This window comes from Eptesicus fuscus, chromosome 3 (genome assembly GCF_027574615.1).
Source record: "Eptesicus fuscus isolate TK198812 chromosome 3, DD_ASM_mEF_20220401, whole genome shotgun sequence".
NCBI classification, from domain to species: Eukaryota; Metazoa; Chordata; class Mammalia; order Chiroptera; family Vespertilionidae; genus Eptesicus; species Eptesicus fuscus.
The window spans coordinates 64779623-64804992 of record NC_072475.1 but is presented as its reverse complement, the minus strand read 5'-3'; the positions used below and the strand labels follow the sequence as shown (position 1 = coordinate 64804992).

At 35.7% G+C, this 25370-nt stretch overlaps 1 non-coding gene and 1 pseudogene across 1 annotated transcript in view; one reads left to right on the top strand and one right to left on the bottom strand.

Annotated features, from left to right (window-relative positions):
- LOC103290701 (uncharacterized) overlaps positions 1-25370 on the bottom strand; it is a 608248-nt gene that overhangs the window by 322205 nt on the left and 260673 nt on the right. The window lies entirely within an intron of this gene.
- On the top strand, positions 2042-2504 carry LOC103290702 (60S ribosomal protein L27a-like; annotated as a pseudogene).

The window sequence follows — 25370 nt, the reverse complement described above, 5'->3', positions numbered from 1 at the left end:
GTAGTCATATATTTAATGTTACAAATCCAGTGGGAATTCCATTTTTAAATATAGTAAAGTAATTTATGAAATTGCATTTCTTTTTTAATGCCAAAAAAATAAAAAACAAAGGAAAGTTTTATGAAATAATTTATGAAATTATTAATGAAATTGCATTTCTTTTTTAATGCCAAAAAAATAAAAAACAAAGGAAAGTTTCCAAAATGGACGTTAGCTAAAGTAAAAAATTCACCTTATAAAAAATGTGTTATGTCAGGAAGTCTGCACATAGTCCTTGAAATCCCAGCCCTGGGGTGGCACCAAGCTCTCAAGCACATTCACACGTCAGTGGTTTTAATCAGTCTCACAGAGAATAATTTCATGACTCAACATTTATCCTGGAACTTGAATTCTTAAATAACAACATTAACTAACTGTTTTATTAGATAATGTTTACTTGCTAACATTTCTTACAGGAATCTTGATTATTGACCACCTATCCCTCCAAAGATTATTCTGACATAGCAATGCCTGAAGAGAAGACCTCTTTCTTCTGAACCTTGTTGTGGTTAACATGAAATTGCTTTGCTGATCTGACCCTTAACAAGTAAAAGGAAATAAATTAAGATCGCATGTAAGTGAAATGCCCTAGAAGTTAGGCCATTTTCAGGGGACTGCTATCTAGTGTGAATCATACCATACATATTGATTGGCCATCATCACTCCACTTTCATATTTTTTAAAGAGTTAAACTTAACATCAGAGCATAAGTCATAGAAAAAGTTTATAGACTATTTGTATGAAACAGTAGAACAATTCTGAACTTCTGAACTTCACTTTTCACTGTGTTGTGTTGGTTATGGTGGTAAAAATGTGAGAACCAAGTCATGTCCCAGGTTATACCTTGTTTTGATGCAAAGAAATAGCAGCCAAGAAAATGTCCAAAGAGGGGAAGGAAAATCCTCTCTGCTCTTACTTTCACTTCCCAGCCGAAATGTCTCTCCATTCCAGGTATCCCTCACAAGCATTCCACACACGCTTCCCATTCGTTTTTCTTTCAATCTCTATTTTTTTTTCCCTCTTACTCTAGTAAAATTCTGGCACTTTATGAGGAGTAACCTCTAGCTTCCCCCCTGCCATTATCACTTTTCCAGTCTGTTTCCCATTCCCCTGATTCTATGTTATCAAAGTCTTGACACCCAGCTGGCATGACTGAGCTCTTAGAAAGAAAGAAAGGAGGGAGAACTGGGAATAATTCTCTTCTGTGGTAGAAGAAAAGAGGAAGGTTATGAACACTTACATGACAATACTTTTATACCAACCACATGCATGCAGACCTCAAAGCTTTGCAAACCACTGGCAAGTGCCCTCCTATAATCTTCTCTGCACATCTCCCCCACCCATCTCATCTTATAGTTACTTATTAACATTAGATATTAACTTTCAATATCAGGGTATAAAAATTAGGGTACTAGATGGTCTCCTTTTTTCTTCCAGTCTATGTCCATCCCCCAGATGTGCAGCTCTGCTAAATCCATTTTTCAATATCTCTGACTTCTTGAATAGTGTAAGTCATAATCTTACTTTTACTTTTAGAGGTTCCTTTCATCTCCTTTGGGTCAGAACAATATTGTTCTTATTTACCTTCCTTTTTGTCCCAAATATCCTACCACTGGCTGAAGCTAAATATGCTACTAGTACAAAATTTATCTTCCTCATTAAAAAAGACCAATCATCTTCAGCTTCTGGGATCCAAACCATCCAGTGTAGAAGCTCTCTTTAATTATAATCATTAAAAGTGACTTAAACTCTTGTAAGTTTAAATGAGATGTAGCAAGCAATATTAAAAATGTATTTTAATACATTTTAGGAAGATTAAGTGAATTGTCTAAGGTCATATAGCAAATGTGCAGCAGAGCTTGGATTCAGATTTGGACCTTCTTTCTCACATGATCCTTCATTGTCCTTTTTCCTGTATTCATTGGCTGTTAAGTTTCCCCCCTTTCTTTCTTTATTAAAAATAAAAAAATAAAAACACAGCTCTTGCAGCTCGGCCACTGACATGCCATCCAGACTGATGAAGACCCGAAAACTTCGGGGCCACGTGAGCCACGGCCACGGCTGCATGGGCAAGCACAGGAAGCACCCGGGGGCCGCGGTAATGCTGGTGGCTTGCATCATCACAGGATCACCTTTGACAAATGTCACCCAGGTGACTTTGGGAAAGTTGGTGTGAGGCATTACCACTTAAAGAGGAACCAGAGCTTCTGCCCAACTGTTAACCTTGATAAACTGTGGACCCTGGTTAGTAGCAGACACGGGTAAATGCAAGGCTGGAGCTGCTCCTATCACTGAGGTGGTGCGATCGGCTACTACAACGTTCTGGGGAAGGGCAAGCTCCCAAAGCAGCCTGTCGTTGTGAAGGCCAAGTTCTTCTGCAGGGGAGCCGAGGAGAAGATGAAGGGTGTTGGAGGGGCCTGTGTCCTGGTAGCTTGAAGCTACATGGAGGGAAGTTCATTAAAATGTCCAAGTACAAAAACAAAACAAAAAAAACACACAAAACTAATGTCCATATTGTTGCAACACAATGTTCTTTTTTACCACAAATATACACTTATTTTGGAAAGCTAGGATTATTTAGACAATACTCTAAACAGCTCTTAGAGTCTTCATAATATGCTGCCAATCTCCATATCTAGTCTCCCTTTGTGTAACCTAACCTCCTGCCTTCCAGCTACCAATCAACTTTTTGTACACATGAGCTCTTATCTCCACCTAGAGTTCATTTTCTCTTCCCTTTTTCCACAAGAAAAAAATATACTTTAAGAACTTTTTTTAAAGATCAAACTCAAATATTATTTTCTCCAGGAAGCCTTCCTAATATCTGCTCCATGAAGTTTTCAACATTTTCACTTGCACAACATATTCCCCACTGGTACATCATGTGTGCTACTGCTCTGTAATTCATGTCCTTTGCTAGATTGTGGGATTTTACTGGTAGAGCACATGCTAAATATTAGGAATACAGAGGTTAATTAAGGACATTATCCTTACCCTCAAGAAGTTTCTAGTATAGTCAGGAGGTCAAAAACATAAACAATTATAGTCCAGCTCTCACACAGACAGCATATTTCTATGTAATGGCCTGAATTATAGTTGCACACATATTTTTGTTGTAATCGAGGCTATGTTACATATGGTGAAAATAAGTAGCTAAAAATGGACTCAGAATAAGCAGGAAATGGTCAAAGTACACAAATAAGAGAACAAAGAGGAAATAATCTATAAAGATGTAATGAGAGAGAAAAATTACTGAGTTAATTGAAGTACAGGCTTAATGCAAGAAAAAGCAGCTTGGGGAGAAGAAGTTGAATTAGTTCAAGATATTTTTGTAGTGAGAGCCAGGAAGGCTACAGTTGCCAGAAATGAAAAAGGGACTGACAATGGAGCAAAGCTATGTTCCAGTGTGCCACCGGGCATTGAGTTCAGTGATTTATACAGTTTATTTCAGCTAATACTCATAACCACCCTGAGCAGCAGGAACTGTGAGGAAACAGAGGCTCACAGCAGCCATATTTGCTCACTAGCAACTGAAGAGCCAAGATTCAAACTCAGGACTAATTCAAAAGTCTACCTTTTATGCATTCAATGCTGGCCTAATACAAGAAAATGGTGTCAACAAAATTAGCCAAAAATTATTTTATTTCCTCAATGATTAAAGACTAAGAGAGATTTTGTATGATCCTGAAGCTCTTCAGAGGTAATAAAGAATAAATTTATTTTATAGCATCACCAGCTAATAAACTCTAGCACAGCTTACCTTGAAACCATCTGGCCTAAACCTCTTTTTGCAAATATTAAAGACACTAAGACCAGCTAGTTGAATCATAGAGAGAAGTACTAAAGAGAAATAAAGTGCAAAAATCTTTGTCCCTAAGGGTGAAAATCATGAGAAAACTCCCATCTCATCCTGGGTTGGTGAGTTCCACAATGCCAGGCATCTTGTCTCTTTCTGACCAACATCTCCATGATCTAAGACAGTAAATGGTACTGTTACTAAAACATAGTACACATTTTATGAAAGGATGTGCTCAAATAATATTTGTTTCATGAAGGGATAAACGGGTCTGTGAATAGGATTTGTGTGATGTGGATGCAAGTAAACAATTAATCAGGAGACCGGCCATATTAGATGCTACTAAATTAATTTTTATTTGCCACTTTAATAACATCATTTTCTACTTAAAATTTTCCAGTTACATTTTAAATGGTTTCAAATGCCTTTTTTCAGGAACCAAGAGTTTAGTGTACCATCAATGAATGGAATTTTCAAGGTGTCCTTTGGTTAAAATCATTAAAAAATAATTTAAATGTATTAAGAAATAACTCAAAAAATTTTAATTAGTAAAGTTGTAATATGAACATTTCATCCTTATCTTCGTTTCGGGGGGTGGGGAACACAGAAGCAATGTTTTATTTCTAAAACCATGCTCCCATGAAGCTGAGCAGAAGGACTGCTTATAACAGAATTTCCCAGCCAAATTCTTCAAGGGCCCCCAACAGGCTTTCTCAATTTGTGGGCACTGTCCTCTAACAATCTATTTGTTTCCAGATTCTCGTTGGAAACCAAAGATTTATGTCATTTTCTTCATATTTTGAAATGAAAATGGTCCTGGTTAAAATAAAAATGGAAACTAAAAGTGTGTCTTTATTCCTAATACCAGTGCTACCTCATTAATATAGACACCACCGATAACTTTGCAGCATTCTTAACATTACTTGGACATTTCCAGAAATCAAGCTCACTACAGGTGTTTGTGAAGATGAGTCGTAATTACATATAAGCCTAAAAAGGAATGGTAAACACTCTGTCCGTTATAAAGGGGAAAGCAGATCCACCTTTTTATAAATGAATTATAAATCTCCTATTCAGATTCCAGAGTAAAGGAAAAGTAATATGAACTGAAAACACTTTTGCAAATGAATATTCACATAGTAATCCTGAAATGCTTTCTGCTCTTTGAATATATTTAAACAAGTAGGTATCGCAGCATTTCATTGATAGCTTATCAGACCACAGAATAGAACAGGAGGACAGAATAAAAAGGGTTTTCCTAGGGGAGTTCCATGGCCATTGTTCTATAAAAACATGTGAACATATTACTATAAACGCATCTTCACAGGAAGTCACCAAGCTTAATAAGCACAGACCTGCAAGTTAATATTGAAATCCACTTTGATTTCAGCAGGAACAAAGCTGATCCAACTAGGAGCTATTACATAAAACCCTTATTGTCATATTTGCCATCACCACTCTCTGTAGAGACCACTGCCAGCACCAAGAAGTCCTCAGTTCATCTCAGGAAATATGGTACACAGACGACCATCCCAATAACAATACAGTGGTGAGATGGCCCTGTTTATTTTATCAGAATGGCAGTCCCTTAATTTTTCAATTCTCTTTATTGATGTCCTCTTTCTTGTATAGGTCTATTAGATTCTACTTCCACTACTGTCCTCCCAGGAATTGGTGCTTGCCAACTACAATAAGTTGTTTTGACAACTTGTCTAGCTATACAATACTCTTGTTTCTTTCCCTCCGCAGTCTTTTTGGCTTCAAATGAGTGCCTTCAAAATATATCAGAGATTACCCAACTAAACTATGAAATGGGAAAAACACCATCCTGCCCAAACCACACTCTTTCGTGTGCCCATAGTTCTCTTTCCTTTCCTCTTTTCTTTTATGGGTAAATCCCCCTTGCTATCTTGTCTACTCCTATCATAATGAGGAATGACTGCCGTGACTACCCCCATACAGGGACGCCATTCACCGCCAGCACCTCTGCTCTCCTCATGTGCTCCAAAAAGAACTGATTAGCACTTTGCATAATTAACCTGATTAGCACTGTGCATAATCAAACTGATTAGCACTTTGCATAATTAAAAAGAAATAATAATAATAACAATAATAAGCACTAAGTAATATCAAAAGCTGTTAGTCCCACAGCCCTTTGGTTACCTCCAAGATAACTTCAGTGCAGCCAATTTTGCATCTTCACATAGAAATCTTTTCTTTAACTCAAAAGTCAAGAAAATAAATGTAAATGTTTTCAATCCATAGACCCATTATGATTTTCATATCCATATCAGTTACCACAATAAGCTCTTCTTGCCCATACTTGCATATTTTACCCAGGCCAAAATGGAGAAAATGTGGATATAAAACCAAATCAGTGAAAAATATTTGGAATAAAATTAGAACTAAGATGGTTGCTGCTGCTATAGACATGTAATTACCCCATGCATTGTTTCAAGATGATAATGCAGTATATGAAAAGAACTAGACAACCTGTCAGGAAAACCTGGCTCTGACACTTACTGTATTATCTAAGGTATTACACGTTAAGATGTATCCCATTCTCTGTCCCTATACTGCTAATCCCCTAAATTTTATTTCATACCATAGACAACCTTACACATTATAAATAATACTAAAAATTTATATTTTTAATGCCTTTGAATTAAAAAGTTACAAAGTCATTTTGCATGCTTTATCTTATTTCCTATTCAATGGCTGAATGTGATTAAAATTTTGACTTGGAGTTATAATTTAACTTCAGTCATTATTGTATCCATCACAGCCCTCATTTGTGTTTCACAGAGGTTGAAGTCAAGCTATTGCTGGAAACTCATAAGAGAATAGGAAAAAAATCTAGTATATTTCTATTAATTTGGGACTGCAACTTAGAGAATTCTGCAATTCCACCCCACCATAGCCAACCACCTGCTCCTTGAGACCTAGATGGCTTAGTTCAGTTTAATTTCTTTCAAAATATGATCTCAGAAACTCTTTAAAGAGAACTTCTCTTTCATGAACCCATAATATTTTATCTGTAACTCTACTTTGTACCATTTGCCATGTATGAAGTATGTGTGTGTGATTCCTCTGGAAGACTAGGAGCTCCTAGAGCGAAACTACTGTCTACTCTTTACCCTATAATAGCTGCTACAATGAGTGATGCACATGCTGAGTAGCCAACACATTTGTTACAATTGACTTGAGGAAACTCTACAGCTAAGTCTTTTTTTTTTTCAGTGTGTATCTATCATATAACTGCTATCTGCAAACCTGAGGAATTATTTCACTAATTGTTTACTGGGAACTACAACGGTATTTGACATACCCATAACTACTTAACTTACCCTTAAAATGTTTAATGTATGTAAAATTATGTTTCATTTATTTATTCATTCAATCATTCACTTAAGTCATTCAAAAATAAATGTGAATGCCTAGTAAGGGCTATGCTTTGTGCTCAACATTTAAGACAGCATTGGTCAAGCTCAAAAGGAACTGCTGGTTCCTCTCAAGGAGCTTATAGTCTACATATCTTTTAAAAGGCCCACAGTAGCCTTTAAGAAGCTAGGGTGAAGTGGTATAGAAAGGGACCTTAAAGTAGTTAAGATGAACAATTGCAAGGTACCTAATATGGAGCCACTAGCCTCTAATGACCTAAAGAAAAGGTACACAGATAAGCAGTCAGTGTTCCTGAACCAATCATCCATTTTACAATTCATTTAATTCAAGAAAGAAAATGCTGCTGTGGAGATTATTCAAGTCCAAATGTTCCTGGTGAAGGTACTTCCAGTAATTCTGGGAAAGAAGCCAATCCCCTAGTTTTATATGTAAATATTTAAAAAACACACACATATATATAAGCACAAAGGAAAGGTCAGGAAAATGTAAGCCTTTTAAAAATCTATGTTAATATTTTTTTCTATAACTGTCCACAAAAGTTTGGGCTTTTTTGTAGCCTTACATTTTCTTTTACACAATACACCTGCTTTTTTTTCCCTAAACTAAATATTTCTTCCATCTAATGACTCTCTTTATTAGACAGCATCTAATTTGCATACATTTACATACAATTTAACTGCTAGCTTGTGAGAACAAAGAAATGGCTCTGTATTGTACTGAAGGACAATACTCAGTAAAGGAAGTTATAAAAACCAACCAGCTCGGTGGCTGTGTAAGCTCTTTGTCTCAGATATCCCAAGCTCTTTTTTTTTTTTTAACATACCAGTTAAAAGAGGCAAAAAATTATTTCATCAAACAATGAATGAAATATACAGCACTACTTTGTTTGTCTGACCATTTCCTCACCAGCTTGGTTACTATAATTCAGGGATCCAAGCTCCCTGGATATATTACAATTTCCCTATTAGATTTGATGGATTAAATCCCTTCATATATTTTTGTTTTTAGACTTATTCCTAAAACCACCTGGGGTTCCACTGTGATAAAACTGTTCTAATGCTAATGTGTGCTACCCTCCGCCTTGTTCCTCGAACAGAAAGGGTAGAATATGGCATACTTCTTCAGTGAACAAGGCATATACTCTTGCCTTAGCCAGTTAATAGATTTTACTGAGACTTCTGTTCTTTATGTTATAAACTAGCTCTTAAAAAAATGATTTTCCATGTTCACAGGGGAGTTGGATGGGAAAAGAAGACTTAAACACACAGAGGGAGTATATGCTGAAAGAGAAGTTGGAGGTAAAAGAGTACTTAAGTCAACTGTTTCTCCACTTAGCAATGCTATACCTTTGTAACTCTCCAAACCTGGAAGACTCTTAGAAGATAAGGTGGGGGTGGGGTGGGGGCGGCCCTGAAAACCAGCCAGGGGCTCTTTATTCATTTGAATGTGAATCCACATACTCTCTGACACAGGAGAAGTCACTATGACTCCTCTGTTCATCTCATCCTTGACGCATGGAGAGGGAAATTATGAAAAGGAATCTTGAAGAGTTTGTTCAGTGTTTTGTAAATATTCACTATTGAAAACACACGAAATAAATAATAAAGCTGTGGTCACAAGCAATTGAAAATAAACACTAGAGGGATTCAAGTTTCTGAAATGCCATGTGTGAAATATTACCCCCAAAATGAAACAGAATATACAAAAATGCTTCAGAATTATAACAAGTGATACAAATATAAGGCAGGATACTAGGGCACACTGAAAAACATGAAGCCTTGGCCCCGACAGGCTCATTGTGGCTGGGGGCTAAAAGTGGTCAGGGGAGATGCACTTCCTTGGAAACATATTTAATATCATTAATTTGGACTATTTTCTGCATCCTATAATCCAGATTTACAATTTTAATGACCAAAAGAGGTGTGAACTTGTCAGTGATAAGTGAAGAAATTCTACCACTCTGTGGGGCTGCAGAATGCCCACATGATTTGGAACCTTCAGCAGCCAAACAGATTGTACAATCTCTACCAGCAATCTTAAAACATGTCTCATTTTCCACCTGGTGAGAAGAAGCCGGAGTTAGAGACTTGTATTAAAGCTGGAGTGCTGGCATAGATCAAGTCTGCCAACTTCTTAACCCATAAGCAATTATGAATAATGATAAAAAAAAAACAAACACTTAAAAGAAAGGATTAGACACTGTCTTTAAAAAAAAAAAAAAGGCAAACTGCTATGACTGAAATCTAGTCATTAGAATGAGTAGGCAGAAGGGAAATGACCCTCTGAAAACCATGGCCCAACTCTAAAAACATCCTTAAATTCCAGGGAACGTGACTCTGGCCTCTTGCTCAATGAGGGAATGAGATAATGACCTCATGAATGATTGATAGTAAGTTTTACTGCCCTTTCAGAGATTATAAATTTTATGTATAAAAGTTCTGTTTCTAAGGCTCATTAATCTCTCTTGCTAATATAATCTTGAGGTGGTACTGTACTTATTTTCATGTCATAGAATGGTATCATTTGGTAACCAGCATCAGACCTATTTTGTACACTCTAACATATTAATTCTGCCTTGTTTGTAAAGCATCTCTTAATACTAACTCAGCCTACATCACCTGTGCTAGAGGTGGTTAAGATCCACCTCCCCAAAGCATGTTACCACGGTGACAAAGTAGTGACCTAATTTGCACACACCTGCTGGGTTAATTGGGCCAAAATGAAAGATGATATATATGCTCAAAATCCAAAACTGATTTTTTTTCCTAAAAATTAAAGTGATTTTTTAAATAAGCAGTTTCTAAAGCTAAGTAACATGCTCCAGGTGTGCATTTTCTAGTTAATATACCCTGAATGTTTCATGACACTTGAGTAGCAAAATATATTGAGTGATGAATGCAACTCTTTTATGTATTTTCTGTGTGCAACGATGAGTATGAGTAAGTGGTCTCAATCACTGAATACATGGGATGTGCTTGAAAGGTCAGGCCACTGCCTCAAAGCAAACAGGAACATTTCAACTGTGCCAAGTTAACACCCACAGTCTGAGCGGCAATGAAATGGAAGTGTGCTTTGGAGAAAGCTGCTCTCCATAGCCTGTGGCAGCCTGCAAAATATCTTAGACAAAAACATCATTTACCTATGCTTGACCTCTTCCCACCTTTGTGTCTTCATCCTTCCCAGACCACTGACAGCTTTTCTTTGAGGCATATGTTATATACCAAGAACTGATGAGGATATGAGAAAACGTATGGTGATATTCATCATAAGTTATTTTTAACAGAAAAAAACTGGAATAGAGGGGACATAATAAAGGTCATATATGACAAACCCACACCCAACATCATACTCAATAGGCAAAACTAAAAGTGTTTCCCTTAAGATCAGGAACAAGATAGGGATGTCTGTTATCACCACTCTTATTCAATATAGTACTGGAAGTCCTAGCCACAGCAATCAGACAAGAAAAAGAAATAAAAGGCATCCAAAGTGGAAAGGAACAAGTAAAACTTTAATTATTTGTAGATGACATGATACTATGCATAGAGAACCCTAAAGATACCACTAAGAACTACTAGAATTAATAAATGAATTCAGTAAAGTAGCAGGATACAAAATAAATATCCAGAAATCAGCTGCATTTTTATACATCAATAATAAGCTATCAGAAAGGAAAACTAAAAAAAAAAAAAAAAAATCCCATTCACAATTGCTTCAGAAAAAATAAAATACATAGGAGTAAATTTAACTAAGGATGTAAAAGACCTGTACTCGAAAAATTATAAGACACTGAAGAAACAAACTGAAGAAGATACAAATAAATGGAAGCGTATACAGTATTCATGGATAGGAGGAATTAATATTAAAATGTCCATACTACCTAAAGTAATCTAAAGATTCCCTGCAATTCCTATCAAGATACCAATAGCATATTTCACAGAACAAGAATAAATATTCCAAAAATTTATATGGAACCATAAAAGATCCCAAACAGCCACAGCAATCATGAAAAAGAAGAACAAAGTTGAAGGAATCACACTGCCTGATATCAAACTGTCATAGTAAAATATAGAAATGTTTAAAAATGCTTAAAGAATGTTAGAAAAATTTTAAATGTTTGAGTTAACTTTCCTTAAAACATAAAGTATAATATTAAAGACACATTCTCCACTGCCTTGAAGTGTGTGTACCCCAGAGAGAAGGTTTGAACTGACGCAGAGTGACTTGTCAAGATAAACACTTGTGTGAGTGACGTACTCTTGCTAGCTCCCTCGCCTTGTTTGAGATTAACATATGTGCATTGATGTAAATCACTGATAGACACCTGAACTGCTAAGGGTATGACCAAGCTTTAAATATGGACACCAGCCAGCTAACGATGCTCGCCTGTCGAGACATCACAAAAGCTCGTCCCTTTGTCGGTCTGACAAGTGATGCTGCTCCAACCTCCTCTTCCTGCCAGATGATAGAAGAACAGCCCGATTGAGAGGCGACCGAGCTCTTGGGAGAGGAACACCGGCCCCCTGCACCCGGACCAGACCAGACCAGCTGCCGGACCCCAGAGGACAGCACCACAGGGATCCCTAACTAAGCTTTTACCCGCAGCTCAGGAATTTGTGTGAGTAATAAAAAACTGTGTAATTTGCAACTGCATATGTTTCATGTGATGTAATTCCTCCGGCAGTTAATTGAATTATTTTGTGTACACTTAAAATTTAAATTACAGCTTCTGGTCCCTCTGGTCCTAAGCCTGCCACTTACTTGTTCCTTCTTACCTAGAGTAGTCTCTTCACTAGCAACTACTTGAATGTCCCACACCTGCACGGTTAAAGTTTATCTCAAGGGACGCCTTAGATAAACACCCCAGATCCTTTCCGGGGACGTACTTGGGACACAAACTATACTGCAAGCCCATAGTGATCAAAACAACATGGTACTGGCTTGAAAACAGACATATAGATTAATGGAACAGCATAGAGAGCCCAGAAATAAACCCATGCCTTTATGGTCAATTAATATTTTATAAAAGAGGCAGGAACATACAATGGGGTAAAGACAGTCTATTCAATAAATGTTGTTGGAAAAACTGGATAGATACATGCAAAAAAATGAAACTAGACCACCTTCTTACATCATACACAAACATAAACTCAAAATGGGTTAAAGACTTATATGTAAAACTCAAAACCATAAAAATCCTAGAAGAAATTATAGACATTAAAATCTCAGACATTTCTCATAACAGTATTTTTTTTCTGATTTGTCTCTTTAGGCAAGAAAAACAAAGGAAAAAAGTAAACAAATGGGACTACTTCAAACTAAAAAGTTTTTTCCACAGCAAAAAAACAAACAAACACAAAAAAACCCATCAACAAAATGAAAAGACAACCCACTGAATGAAAGACCATATTTGCCAATGATACATCTGATAAGTGTTAATATCCAAAATTTATAAAGAATTCAACACCAAAACAACAACAATCTAATTAAAAAATGGGCAAATGACTTGAATAGACACTTCTCCAAAGAGGACATACAGATGGCCAATAGACATGAAAAGATGCTCAAAGTCAATAATCATCAGAGAAATGCAAATTGAGATTTTTACCTCACATGTGGAAGAATGGGTATCATCAATACAGTAACAAACAAATGTTGGCAAGGATACAGAGAAAAAGGAGTCCTTGTACACTGTTGGTGGGAATGCAGAATGGTGCAGCCACTGTGGAAAACAGTATGACATTTTCTCAAAAAATTAAAAATGGAACTGCCTCTGACCCAGCGATTCCCTTCTGAGAATATATCCAAAGAAACACAAAATACTGAAAGATTATATGCACTTCTATGTTCACTGCAGCATTATTTATAAGAACCAAGATTTAGAAGCAGCCCAAATGCCCATCAGTAGATGAGGGGATAAAATTTGTGGTACATTACACAATGGAATACTACTCAGCTATTAAAAAAAAAAAGGAAATCTTACCTTTTGTGGTAGCATGGATGGACCTGAAGAGTATTATGCTAAATGAAATAAGCCAATCAGAGAAAGACAAATACAATATGATCTCACTTATATGCAGAATCTAATGAACAAAATAAACAACAAAATAGATTTATAGATGCAGAAGACAGTTTGATAGTTGTTAGAGGAGATGCGGGGATTAGGGGAGTGGGTAGAAAAGGTAAAGGATTAAGGAAGGAAAGAAAGGAAGGAAAGGAGGGAGGGAGGGAGGCAGGGAGGGAAGGAGGGAGGGAGGGAGGGAGGGAGGGAGGGAGGGAGGGAGGGAGGGAGGGAGGAAAGAAGGAAGGAAGGAAGGAAGGAAGGAAGGAAGGAAGGAAGGAAGGAAGGAAGGAAGGAAGGAAGGAAGGAAGGAAGGGAGGGAGGGAAAGAACTCATAGACACAGACAACAGAATGGTGCTTTCCAGAGAGAAAGCGGGGTGGGGGAGATAGAAGGAGGTAAAGAAGGATACATGGTGATTGAAGGAGACATGATTTTGGGTGGTGAACACAAAAACACACAATACAACACACACATAACGTGTTATAGAATTGTATATCTGAAACCTATATAATTTGATTAACCAATGTCACTCCAATAAATTCAAGAAAATTTTTTAAAAGACTGGCTAAATTATTATAACAAAACCACTGTATGGAATATTATATAATTAATAGAAATCATGTCACAGAAAAATTAATTCTTAACACAAACACATATTCATAATATATTGTAGTTGAAAAATCAGAATCTACAGTCACGTGGAGTATAATACTATGTTTTTGCATGCACACATACACACACATCATAATGTTGATAATGACTTTTTTCTAAGTGGTAATAGTAATATCAAGGGTGATTTTATTTTCTTCTTTCTGCCTTTTTGTGTTTTCCAAATAGTTTTAGCATGGTGGTATATTACTTTTATAATAAAAAAAGAATATCCTATTAAGAATAAATTAAATGGTATAAGAGAAAAGGTAAAATTGTGTTTACTGATTCCTCTCCCACACTTTGGTTTCACATTTCACCTGTCTTTACTTCTCTCATTGTCAAGCCCAATCATAAATATAATAGATGTTAAACTCAATAATGTTCTTTTATTGCTAAATATTCAAATTTTCTAAGTGAATGGATCGTTTACTTATTTACAAACCTTACAATAAAGTCAGCCATCAGAATCCTTAGTCTCCCAGATGCTTTTTAAATTTAGAAAAACCATAGGAAGTAATTGCCTTTTTACTTAGTAATGATGACGACTTGAAGTGAACTTTTCAAAGTACAAACATATCTATTTAGAAGGCAGTTTATTACAATATTTTAATAGAAAACAAATTAGAAATAACCAAATGTCCATAAATTAGACAGCAGTTAAATACATATTGTTACATCCATAAAATGGAAATATGAGACACCAATAAAAAGATGAGATGGCACGATATACCATATTTTAAATACTATAAAATCTCTAAGATATAGTATGAAGGATAAAATAGCAAAATACAAAGAAAACAAATAGAAAGATTCCCTCTGTTTTTAAAATGCAGCTATATAGGTATATTTCTACACATGAATACATGTACAATTACATCTCTGATAATAGCACTATACGTTGGTAAAGACATACTTTTAATTTTATATCCTGTGTGGTATATTTTAAATTTTTTTAACATTTGCATATATTTTAAAATAAAAATACCAAAAGATATTATTCAGTGTAGTAGTAAATGGTGAAAAGTATACTAAATGGAAGTAAGAAGTGCTACATTACTCAGTTCCCCACTCTGTCTAGACCTATTCAACAGTGTTTCCATTTTCGCATCTGTAAAATAATTGAATTAGATTTAAAATATAATATGTAAATTATCTTATAATTCTAACAGTTTATACTTTATGTCTTAATAATCCAATACAGAATAGTCATAAAATATGTTTGAGACTGAAATATATATGTTGAGCATCTATAGCTACCACAATGAACAAATCTCTATTTAGTACTTTATAGACAGACTGTAGGCATGTCTCTTTGACATTAGAAAACAACGTATATGCTGAAAATTTTGACAAACTGAAAAAACAAATACTATCTTAAATACTACACTCACCATGCAAATAAATAGTGTTTCTTGATCTCAACTGTTTAGTTCTGCCAAAGTGTTGAAATATGCCAAATAAGATTGATCAGAAATGTATTTCTTATATATTCACTGATAACTTCCAGACATGATCCAGGAGTTTTCTTGAATGTATTCTCTTTTTTTATTATTGATTGATTAATTTTAGAGAGGGAGGAAAGGGGGGGAGAGACAGATAAAGAGAGAGAGAGAGAGAGAGAGAGAGAGAGAGAAGAAAGAGAAAGAGAGAGATTTGTTGTTCCACTTATTTATGCAGTTATTGGTAGATTCTTATGTTGTTCCACTTATTTATGCAGTTATTGGTAGATTCTTCCCTGACCGGGGATCGAACCTGCAACCTTGGCATATCAGGACCATGCTCTAACCAGTTGAGCTACCTGGCAAGGACCTTGAATCTATTCTTGATATGTGCTCTCAAATATACAGCTTGAGTAGAATAAAATATCAAAATTGGTTTATAATTCAGGTATATATTGCCACAAGTACTCTTTTAAAATTTGTGATATTCTATAACACTATAGTGCATGCTCACAAGTTATAAGGGGTACTCTGAATCTTTTTAATATGTGGTATTTGAGGCTTTAATGTGATAATGACCTTCTTCTATTGTGAGTTAATATTCTTTGTCACTTGAAAAGTTATTTTTAAACCAAAATCTCTCAATTATGGTCTGGAGGACAAATTACAGTATATGGTCACCTAAGTTACACAGTGGAAATTGTACACTGTGGAATTTCTGAGAAAAAAAAGTAGTTCTTTCCTCCATTTCTGGTTCCCATTATTGTGATAAGAAAAGAAACATAAAAATTTCCTTGGTAAGATTCAATGGTATAAATTATAACAATGTTGTGTTACTAATCACACCATAATTTCTTTTATATATTAGAATGTAGGTAAAGCCTATAAACATTATACCGAGACACTTTTAGTTGCTCTAGTGAAAAAAAATTTTTAACCCAAACACCTAAAACAACCATTTTTGAAAATATTAATCTGTCTCTGTTTTTCAAATGCTCACTGTAGACTGTCTACTTCCTTGTGCCATTTTTTCATATAGTATCAGCCTAGGTCATGGTAATACTATCATCTGTTATAGCAGCAAGCAATGGGAAAGTAATAATGCTGTGAGTGCAATGTTGATTAGACACATTAAACTCAGGAAAATTCAATCAAATCTCATCAATTTCAATAATTTACCACCACATGTCCTTTTCTAGTTATGGATAAACAATTTAATTTTGAATGAAGCATTTGGAGAAATATCTGCTTCAGAACAAAAGTAAGATGAGAAGAACAGATTTCCTGTGCTCAATTCACATGAAAATATAACTAAAAAGCTCAATGTTAAATTGTGGCCTACTATGAGACTAACACTTAAAAAAGTCAAATATAAGGTATTCAGTTGATCTTCTATTTTCATTCACAGCCTTTATATATAGGAAAAAAAGGTTTGATGATACTACTAGAAAAGACAATTTGCCAAAGGGAGAAATGATGATTTAAGAACCCCTTATGGCTCCTCTACCCTGCCACCAGAGTGGGCAATGGAATTAATTGATAAGAACAGCCAAGAGAAGCAATGAATTCAGTCCCTCTCTTTGTGGCCAACTAACTTTGGCTTTCACAAATAACAAGTCTGTAAAATTTTAGTGAGATATATTTAAGCATTTTTAATCCATTCCTAAATGCTTATTATTGCCATGTTTACTATCAGGATAAAGAGGCAGGGAGGCGGGGGTGGGGGGGGGATGTCACTTGGTTGTCCCTGAATCAGACTTCCTAATTGTATGTTGTTAATAGCTAACAGACAGGATGTGCATGCCCTTGTCCCTCTACCCTACACACACACACACGCACACACACACCTTGGGAACAGCCTGTAAGAATACAGAAATCGAATTTCCTATATTCCAGATCTTCCCTTTACTGACTCCTTCATATTATTTAGCTCTTAGTTCAAGCAATATTTCCTTAGAATGCTTTCTTCTACATATTTGTGTCCTATGAGCATACAATTATGTGCTATCCAAAACAGAAGTGCAACAGAAGACCTGCAAGTTAAAAGAATTGTTCAGTAGGTAAGACCTGTCACAATTCTGTAAACACTCCACTATTTACTGACTTTTAAAATTCCAAGTTGGTTTATTGAGTATTCTTAAAGAATACACACTGGTAATATCCCACAATCCTGAGGTAAAAGGACCAACAAAGCTTCAAGTTCTATTCCAATTATTTTAGGAATGGCTTATTTTGCTCTGTTCTCTCTGTCCACTCTTACCCTAATAGTAGGCTACTCTTTATTTACAGGAAAAGGAAACATTTCCAATAGCTTGAGAATCAATTTGGGAGAAGTAAAAAGAACGCGTGTGTTTCAGTTGGGCACAGCTGAGATTAAATTCTGTCTCAGGCACTTACTAGTTATAGAAAGAAATTGACCTAAGTCTTGCTTTTTCAATCTGGTCCTGAACACATAACTTTCAGTTATCACTTAATGAATGTGTATTCTTTATATACAGCCAGATTCGTAATTCTCTAATAGAGACCTTGCCTATGTTAAATACAGAAAGATTGGATTATCTCATTATTTCAATAAGCAATCATCTAGCACAATGTTTTTTTCACACTTTATGACACTAAATTTCAGGTGCATAGTTGGCTTATAGTCATTATAAAAAACTTTTCTGTAATTCATGATTTAGATCATGAGTAAAGTTATTTGAAAGTCCTACGGACTAAAAAAAGTATATTTGGTTTCTCAACACACATGGAGTCACAGAAAAGCTGAGTGATACCAACATTAGTTTTTAATTTTGAACTGCATTTTGTGGAGTAAGTGTATCCCTGTTGGTTAGCTCTTCTGTGCCTCAAGTTTAGCATCTATAATGAAGAGAAATGTCAGTTTAAAAGAGTATGAATGAGAATGACTCATAATTCAATTAAATCCATAAAAAATATCACAGTGCCAAGGCAACAAGTATTCTATAAATGAACAGATAAACTCTGTCAACCACAGAGAGGAGAAAGGATTACTGTGTGAGTATGTAAATAAGACTTCATAGATATTCACTACAGTAAAATAAAGTTATTCTCTATAGTGCATGATTAATAAAAACGTTATTCTTAAATTAAACAATTTAAATCAGTTGTCAAATGAAAAAGTATGTGGTCAAAAAACTGTATTTACAAGTAACTATACCTATTTTGATGAATGAAAATTGAAATATAGTATCAAATGACAAATTTATAGGAGAAAAATAATCAACTTTATTTTGGCTTAGGGTATATCCTACCCTGACACTAGTGAAGCCTCTAATAAGTATATATTGGTTAGCTTGAGACATCAAACTACCATGATTAATGATTGTTTAAACTGTCTCCAGATATCCAAAATTAACTATGTCTTAAAGCAACACTGAACTCAGCTATCTTATTTGCTACATAAAATGAAGACATTATAAAAGCAAGACACTTAGTTAATTTTCAGTTTACTTATTTTTCTGTATATATCATCATGTACTTACTTAAAACTCAAAATTTGGAAGACCCTAACTCATTTACGTTTTTTATCTTCAAAGTCATGACATACAGTACAATCTTGTTTTGATGTTCTTCACATAAAAGAGAATAATAAATAGTGTGAAAAGTTCAAATACTTTAAGAAAATATACTTTTAGAGATGAAAGGTCTAGCCACACATTTGTACCCTAAATATACAGGAATGCATATATTTACAAAATTATAAATTATTTTCATAAATTCTCTTAAAGTTCAAATACTTTAAGAAAATATAATTTTAGAGATGAAAGGTCTAGCCACACATTTGTACCCTAAATATACAGGAATGCATATATTTACAAAATTATAAATTATTTTCATAAATTCTCTCAAATTATCAAAATCATTAGGATAACACATTTGAATATTCATCATTAAATATTATATGTTTAAAGCAAGAAATATTGAAGAATTTATCTAAGGAATAGAAAAGATAAATTACATTATTATTTTTTAACTTAATAGACAGGCACTAATCACTGACTATTAGTGAATAAAATAGTTTCTATAGTTAATAAATTTTTGTTAGTCAACCTTCTGATCAAACTTCTAGTCACCAAATACTCCAGAGGTGGAAATAAATGACTCTTACAACTCAAGAGATGAACCTATTTTATATTTGAGTTGTTTTTAGAGATACTGGTCTCTTAACACCACATAAGCTCAGCAAGATATCTATATATATAAAAGCCTAAGTGACCGAACGACCTAACGGCCGGTCACTATGATGCACACTGACCACCAGGGGCCAGATGCTCAATGAAGGAGCTGTCCCCTGGTGGTCAGTGCACTTCCACAGTGGGAGCGCCGCTCAGCTGACCTACAGGCACCAGGTGCCCGGGCTCAAGGCTGGCAAGCGCAGATGCAGTAATGCGAGCCTCTCCCACCTCATGGCAGGTCTACCAAGTGGCAGTGGCAGCAGGTACAGTGGGGCCGGGATTAGCAGGAGCAGCACCTGGCTCCTCCCTGGCCGCCTGCTGCTTCCTGCACTACTACATCCCCCAAGGGGTCCTGGATTGTGAGAGGGCACAGGCCAGGCTGAGGGACCCCACTGGTGCACTGGGCCTCTAGTAGACTATAAAAGTATTTATATAATCAGGTGGAAGGTGAATACAGTTATGTAAATTGCTAGAACAATTTCCATTGATTGAATGATTAAAACAAAAAAATGTTTAAATAGGATCACTATAAAACAGATACCTTAAATTTATCAATTATTAATATTAAATAGTTATATTACAAATAAGAGAATTGTTATTGAGGAGAAAATGATTCAAAAGTAAATATTTGTAACAACTAGGTTATGGAGTGTTTCTTAAATTCTTGCATCTTTTTAGATAAGCTAAACGCTCTAGTCAAAGTAGACAGTGAATCTGTGAGAGCTAGAGCAAATACTAAAAGTGGTAGAGAAAAAAGCATCTATAAAGTAGACCATGTTAAATATTTTATTGTATGGTTTCAAAGTAGAATCACAATGATGATAATAAAGAGAAAAAAAAGGAGGAGGAGGAAGAGAAGGAACAGAAGGAGGAGAAAGAGGAGGCAGAGGCAGAGGTGAAGGAGGAGGAGAAGGAAAAAGATGAAAAAGGAGGAGGAGGAAAGAAGAAGGAGGAGAAAGAAGAGGAGGAGGAGGAGGAGGAGGAGGAGGAGGAGGAGGAGGAGGAAAAAGAAGAGCAGGAAGAGGAGGAGGAGCAGAAGGAGGAGGCGGAGGAGCAGGAGGAGGAGAAGGGCTCATTTTAATATCCAAGTGCTTTGTTATATATGCTGTATGGTTACATCTAATTTACAGATTAGCAAATTGAGCCTAAAAGCATAAGAGGGACTGCCAAACATCTCATAGTTAATAAGTGATATTGCAGACACTTGAATCCAAATATTTTATTTCTAAAACGCCATACTTTTTTTATTGTTTAAAGTAGTACATGTCTCCTTTTTTCCCCATTGACCCCCCCCCCCAGCCACTCCCACCCCCAAGGGCAAGCCCCACTACCCCAGTGTCTGTGTCCACTGGTTAACATGCATGCATACAAGTCCTTTGGTTGATCTCTAAACCACCCTTGCCTGCCTTCTCTATACAACCCCATACTTTTTCCACAGTAATTGCCTCTTTTATCCTGGAAACCAAAATTATGCACTAAAATTCTTAAATACCATCGTTAAAATAAAAATCTCCCCAAACCACTGTTGAGAGTGTCACATTTATAAAAATAAAAATCATCATTTTAAAAGTTATTATTGTTTTATAAGTTTAAAGAGGACAATTAATCTTTGAATCCCCTCAATTCTTAATATAGAATCTTGGCTTTGGGTGAATTATACACTATGGAGGAAAAAAAATAAGAACCTATAGAAACATAGGAAAGACTTAATTCAGATAGAAGGAGTTGGTGAGTTTCCCTCTGAGGAGATATTTTATAATAAATTATAATATGATACTTCACAGGTTTACACTCTAGCAGAGGAGAAAAACATTAAAGTAGTAACTACATCACCACTTATCTATTTACATCTGAGATCTACTCACAATCCTTGAATATACCACATAATTCCAAATTAACTCATTTGGTGATACTCCTGAGCCTGAAAATTATCTCCTTTCTCCTTTCTACTTACCTAAATCCTATGTTTTATATTTTTTCAAGGCCTAGCTCAAGTCTTGTTTTTTACTTACAGCTCATCAAGCCCCTCTACCTCCACTGAATATCTTTAGCACTTAACGACTTTTCAGTCATGGCAAATGATTTCAATCTTAAATCCAAATTCCATCAGTTCGTAATGGTTATTGAAAGTGTTGTCTTCGGCAAGATTTTGAGGTCAAGTTCTGGTTTGACAGCAAAGAGAACCATGATGGATTAGTGATGACCTTTATGGACAGTGAAGGGGAAGGAGGGGCATCAGGTCTAAAACATTTATTTACAAAAGTACATAACTTTTTTTACTCTTATAGTGTTAATTTGACACGAAATACAGGTCTAGAGCATGCATTTAATACTGAGATGTATATAACATCTCTTCAGGTATACCATAAGATTCTTGGAGGCAAGGATCATATATGCTTCTTTATGTCCATAGCAATTAGCCATGCCTGGCAAAGTAAAAATCTGCTGTTGATAACATTGAAATTTTTAGAATTCACTGTTATTACTATTATTCATAAACTCCATTTATCTCTTTGCTTCTATCAATATTAAACCTATTGTGAAGGAAATTTGTAACACAAACTAGAAACTAAATAAATATGTTGTTTGTCATTTTTTATTGATTTTTTTTAGAGATAGAGAAAGAAACATCAATGTGTTGTTCCATGTAATTATGCATTCATCAGTTGCTTCTTTTATGTACCCTGATTGGAGATGGAACCCACAATCTCAGCATATCGGGATGATGCTCTAACCCAGTGGTCAGCAAACTCATTAGTCAACAGAGCCAAATATCAACAGTACAACGATTGAAATTTCTTTTGAGAGCCAAATTTTTTAAACTTAAACTTCTTCTAAAGCCACTTCTTCAAAACAGACTCGCCCAGGCTGTGGTATTTTGTGGAAGAGCCACACTCAAGGGGCCAAAGAGCCGCATGCGGCTCGCGAGCCGCAGTTTACCAACCACGGCTCTAACCAACTGAACTACCCAAGCAGGGTGTAAATATGTTGTCTTTATCATCTCCAGGCTCAAACTAAACATTAGGAAATTAGTAGTATTTAAGAATTAAATAGATGCCTGCCAAATAATATAGTGGAACAAAGGAAAGATAAGGTAAACAAGCATTATAAATGTATATAAACCTTTTAAAAGTTCCAAATTTATGTCTTTTAAGACATACTTTATGTTCATTATGTCCTAATTTTTAATCTATTTTTAACAGACTGCATCTTCTTGCACATAGTGTTGAAGAAATGTATGCCGATTATTTTAGAGTTACATTTTACATTCCGCCTGCTAAGCAAATGTATTTATCATATTCCAGAACAGCTCATAGTTTGTTATACATTAACTGCTCATTCTCTGTGCCAATAAGACTGTGATGGAACAGCAAATAAATTTGGTGTGTTCATTTAAATGATTCTGCAAACCACAGGCTACCCAGTTGTATAATGATAAGAGAGCCCTAAAGCCACCTGATCACATTATACTCCCTTATTTTTTTGGACTAGCATGGTCAGGACTGTCAGGATCTCAATACTGAGAAGAATGAGAAGGAAAAGTATACCTTAGCCACAATCATGAAAAGGGGTTTTATTAATTCAGGCACCAATGATGATGTGGCTAGATTGGAAGAAGAATGAAATATAGGATCTGAAGTGCTTTATCTGCTCCAAGACCAATGCTGGTTTTGGCACTTCTCTCACTTCAATGAGTTGCAAAAAAAAAACAAGCAGGTGCTAGCAATCTGAGAGACCACATGCCAGCTACAGCTGCTTCAAACTGATTCAATTACATCTGCCTGAATAGTCCCAGGACATCAAACCAGTTGAAGAGATCCATAGGTTGTAAGGAGACCTAGTCTATCCTGGACCAACCACCTGCAAATCTCCAGGTTTGGATATAAGTGATCATTTATCCCTAGTAACAGGGAAAAGAAGACAGAAAAATGTAATTTTAATTCACTTTAAAATTAAAAATTGATTGGAGAGAGCATAAATGGCCCCTTTGAATTTTCATGTTTAAAATCTGACAGTAGCTGAGGTTTTAAGGATTATCTTGAAACAGCCTGATTTCGTGAGAACATTTCCCAAATCACTGGGTACAGCACATTTACAGAACATGCTCTTGGGATCCGGACTTCGCTCCAAACCTTGTTTGTACAAAAAGGGGCCAAGCAGCTGGGAAATTCTGGAGTGGAGTGTGTCCTCATTAGTTCCCATCTGCCACCAGAACTCAGCTCATGGCAAGTTTGGCTAAGTCCTGGTGTACTCAGGTCCAAATGTGGGTCAGTTTTAATTACACTATACAGAATTCAGTGTGCAGTTTTTAAATCCTTATTATACAGCACAGAGGAATGGGCAACTCTCCAACTAATCAATTTTTTAAAAGTACATATATAAAAATTTTAAACCAGGCTACACAGACAGTGGGTGGAAAAAAATCTTATAAATGAGTACAAGGGTTACTTAAGAGAATTATTAGCAAAAATGGGTCATGAACAAGTTCTGCTTTCAAACTTCAAAGTGAGAAACAAACTGTTCCATTAGTGTGATAGGAAAGTTAAATAAGGTACACAGCGCCCCTTGCTCTTTAGTGTGAATGAGTAACAACAATGAGGGTGTGGCTCGTTTACAATAAACACCTACAGGAGCACATAAGCATAGACAGTCCCTATACTGTCACTCTTCACACCTAGCTGCTTCATGTTTATCACTCATGGAAAGGTTGCAGAAGAGAAAAAGAAATCACAAACTGCCTGTTAAAAGATGAGGGAGAGGAAGGAGAGAGAGAAAAGGAGAGCAGAGTGCACACACGCTTAGTAGCAGACCCTGGGCATGACTTGGCTCTGCATGCCATCCACACAAATTGAGGCCAGAATAATCCATGCAGTCTATGTTCAGCATTCTTCCTGTCCAAAAGCTTCATCAGTGCTGGAGAGCTAAAACACTAAGACTTCAAGACAATGGTCAGCAAAATATCAGGAGTGAATGCCCGGCCAGATGGTTCAGTTGGTTGGAGTGTCATCCCTTATACACCAAGAAGGTTGTGGGTTCAATTTCTGGTCAGGGCAGGTTGCGGGTTCAATCCCTGGCTCACATTGATGTTTCTCTCTCTCTTTCTCTCTCTATCTCAAATACATAGACATATCCTCAGGTGAGTATTTAAAAAATATAATATATATATATATCAGGAGTGAAGATGTAGGCTGTCAATGTTGGGTACTTATGCAATGGCATAATGAACCATTTTTGATAGATAAAATGTCCTTTGGCACAAGCACTACTGACCAAAGAAAATCCACCTTAAATGCTCAAAGTACTTTTTAGACTTTTGACTGAATTGTTATGCAGCTTATCCATTAAAAATGTGGCAAGGAATTCTGGGTTTAAATACTAGCATTGAACATTTACTAGCTGTGTGATCTTGAACAAATTGCTTATTCCCTCCTGTTTCACTTTTCTCACCTATAAAATGGGGAAAATGATGTCTACTTAATAGATTGTAACAATTATCAATGTAATATATGTCAAACATCTGAAATATAAAAGTCACTTGATCAATGTTAACTATTATTAACACAATTATTGAGTTGAATTGTAATCCTCCCCTAAAAAGTAAAAAAAAAAATAATAAAAAAGATATGTTTCATTCCTAATCCCAAGTATCTCAAAATGTGACCTTGTTTGGAGACAGGGCTTTTACAGAGGTAATCAAATTAAAAGTGAGATCATTAGAAAGGACCCTAATCTAATGGGGACTGGTGTCCTTATTTTTAAAAAGGGAAATTTGGGCACAGAGAC